This window comes from Triticum dicoccoides, chromosome 4A (genome assembly GCF_002162155.2).
Source record: "Triticum dicoccoides isolate Atlit2015 ecotype Zavitan chromosome 4A, WEW_v2.0, whole genome shotgun sequence".
In the NCBI taxonomy this organism is placed as follows: domain Eukaryota; kingdom Viridiplantae; phylum Streptophyta; class Magnoliopsida; order Poales; family Poaceae; genus Triticum; species Triticum dicoccoides.
Window position 1 is genome coordinate 617,932,844 of NC_041386.1, and position 3,776 is coordinate 617,936,619.

The window sequence follows — 3,776 nt, forward strand, 5'->3', positions numbered from 1 at the left end:
AAGCTTCGGCAAGTCGTTTGCTGCGATTTGCTTCTCGTTCCTCTATCGCTTGTACCCTTGCGTGCAGCGCCTGCAGTTCGGTCTGCTGCACTTTTTTCCTCCTCTCGTGGCTTTTGTAACCGCCTGCGTCCGGAAACCCAGCCTTCCACGGAATGGAGCCTGGCGTGCCTCGTGTCAGTCCAGGGTGCTCAGGATTTCCGAGGGCCTTTGTGAGCTTGTCGTTCTCTCTGTCTGGAAGGAACGTCCCTTTCTGCGCTGCAGCGATATAGTACCGAAGCTTCTTCAAGGGTATGTCAAGTTGCTCGTCCGTCCAAATGCACTTCCCTGTTACAGGGTCCAAAGTTCCGCCAGCCCCGAAGAACCAAGTCCGGCAATGGTCCGGTCAGTTCATTGTCTCTGGTTCGATCCCTTTTTCAACCAGATCATTCTCAGCCTTGGCCCACTTAGGCCGGGCTACGAGGTAGCCACCTGACCCCGTGCAATGGTGAAGCTTCTTCGTCGCAGCATTTTTCTTGTTTGTCACCGACATCTTCTTACTCTTTTCTGATGTCTTGTGGGCCACAAATGCAGGCCAGTCATCTCTGATCTTCTCATATTTGCCCTTGAATTCTGGTGTCTCTTTTTTCTCGACAAACCTATTCAGGTCTTTCTTCCACCTCCTGAATAGGTCTGCCATCCTCTTAATAGAAAAAGACTTGATTAATTGCTCTTTAAATGGCGTCTCCGGATCATCCTCTGGCGGTAGGGTGAAATTTGAGTTCAGCTCAATCCAAAGATCATTTTTCTGCATATCACTGACGTAAGACACCTCAGGGTCTTTTGTAGCTGGCTTTAACCATTGCTGGATGCTGATCGGGATCTTGTCCCTAACCAGAACCCCGCAATGAGCAACAAATGCGTTCTTTGTTCGGATGGGTTCAATCGGTTGGCCGTCGGGCACGATTGCTATGATCTCAAACCTTTCATCCGAGCTCAACTTTTTCTTCGGGCCTCGTCTCTTTACCTCAGTTATGCTCGATACGGAGGGCTAGAAGAAAGAACAAAGACTTAATTAATATGTGTACATACCAAAACAATGAATGCATCAATTAGCTAGTCAGCACAGGCTTAACTAATATATATACCTGGCCGGACTCGGTTCGGTCACCGGAGCCGTCATCACGGTCTCGTCCTTGCACCGGCATTGGGTCACCGGAGCCGTCCTCATGTTCTTCTTCTTGCACTAGCATTAGGTCACCGGAGCCAGCTTCTTCACCCTCTCCTTCCAGACCATAGGTGTCGTTGAGAAACAACGAGACGGCATCACTTCCTTCTGCGATTATGTCCCTCAACAACGCTTCTTTTGCTTCGTCTCGAGCGGTGTCCATAGTTTCTACAAATATTTACAACATGGCAATTATTATTCAAACATGACAGATGGATATATTAGTGGCAAACATAGAACTGGCTACCTAATCATAGTAAGGAATCATATATATTAATTAGTGGCCTCGACGCTGCTTCTCTAGGGTTTGGGGTGGCCTCGACAACGCTTCAAGGGTTTGGGGTGGCCTCGAGAACGCTTCAAGGAGGGGGTAATATCGACCCCCCCCACGTGTTGAAGCTATCAGGAGGGGGTATATCGACAACGACGACACTACATCTATGTCCCTCGACGACGCTCGTTCCCGATAAAAAAAGAGGAAGAAGAAGGAAAAAAAGAGGAGAAGAAAGAATAGAGGAGTTCTCCTCTATTCTTTCTTCTCCTCTTTTTTTCTTCTTCCTCTTCTTTTTTTATCCTCTTCTTCCTCTCATGTTCGAGAGGATCGCCGAGGGGTCTGGAGGTTGCCTAGTGTCAAAGGATTCAACAAAACTGTGTCTTCATCATTAGGCGAAAGTAAGAGGTGCATGATGGTATGAAGCTCTCCAAAGTTATTTTGGAACGGAGTCCCAGATAGGATAATTCGCTTTTTGGTACAAAGTTCAGCAAGAACCTTCCAAATATCGTTATTTGGAAGGCCTTTGCTGAAATTCGTACAAAAAGGCAAATTATCCTATCCCGGACTCCATTCCAAAATAACTTTGGAGGACTTCGTACCATCATGCCCTGGTTACTTCCGGCTAATGATGAAGCCATGGATTTCTTCAATACTTTGACACTAGGAAACCTCTCTCGACCCCTCGAACCCTTGACGACCCTGGAACCCTCGACCCTAGACGACCCTGGAACCCTCGACCCTCGATCCCTAGACCCTATAGAACCCTCGAACCCTCGACCCTGAAACCCTCGACCCTTGACCCCTTAACGACCCTCGACCCTCTACCCTAGTTCCCGACCCTCGACCCCTCGGCGATCCTCGACACCCTCGTTCCCGATAAAAATTAAGAAGAAGAAGAAGAAGAAGAAGAAGAAGAAAGAGGAGAAGAAGAAAGGAATAGCTAGAGGAGAAGATCAAAGAAAAAAAAAGAATATTATTACCAGTATTCGATACTGGGTTATTCATAGCATTACTATACCTTCCCTATTCATTGCGGGTTGGTTATTTGTCAGTACGGGTTTAGCTTATGACGTGTTTGGAAGTCCTAGGCCAAACGAGTATTTCACGGAAAGCCGACAAGGAATTCCATTAATAACCGACCGTTTTGATTCTTTAGAACAACTCGATGAATTTAGTAGATCGTTTTAGGAGGCCCTCAATGACCATAGATCGAACCTATCCTATTTTTATAGTGCGATGGCTGGCTATTCACGGACTAGCTGTACCTACTGTTTTTTCTTGGGAAAAGAGGAGAAGAAGAAAGGAATAGTGGAGAGGAAGAGAAAATAGAATATTCTATTTTCTCTTCCTCTCCACTATTCCTTTCTTCTTCTCCTCTTCTTTTTCTTCTTTTTTCTTCTTCTTATTTATTTCTCCTCTTCTTTTCCTCTCCTCTTCTTCTTTCTTTCCTCTTCTTATTTTCTTCTTTCCTATCCTTCTTTTTCTAAAATTGTAACTTTTGCATATATAAAACTTTTCTAAAATTGTAACTTTCTATATATGAACAAAAAACTTTCTATGAACAAAAAAAATTTAACATATATATTTAGCAAATTCTAGCCACATACATCACATACACATATACATTATAGCCACATACACATATACATCACATATGAACAAAACAATAAACTAATAAAAATAAAAAACATATTGCAACATATGAACAAAAACATATAGCCACATACATTATATATATATGAAAAAAAATTAAACTAATAAAAAAAAGTGGTGGCGCCGGCGGGGCAGAGAGGCATGGCGGCAGTGGTGGCGCCGGCGGGGCAGGGCAGGGCAGGGGCGCGGGAGCGAGGCAAGGCAGGGGCGCGAGGCATGTGCTCACAGAGGGGTGGCGGAGCACGCGGGCGGCGTTGGGGCGCGGGGAGCGGCGCCGGCGTCGGGGCAGATGGCGTCGAGGGCGGCGGCGACGGCAAAGTTGAGCAGCCTGACGGCATCGGAGGCGGCGACGACGGTGAGGTGGACCAGCCTGACGGCGTCGGAGGCGGCGACGACGACAAGGTGGAGCAGCCTGACAGCTCGGCTGCGACGGCGACGAGGCAGAGCAGCAGGTGTCGGGCGGAGAAGAAAGGGATGGATTTTGGAGAAACTGCTAAGTGCTGCTTATATAGCAAAGCCTTTAGTCCCGGTTCGTGGCACACACCGGGACTAATGCCCACCTTTAGTCCCGGTTGGTGCCACCAACCGGGACCAAAGGCCTCTTTTCAGAAGCCCAAAGGGCGGGAAGCGGCGGCCTTTGGTCCT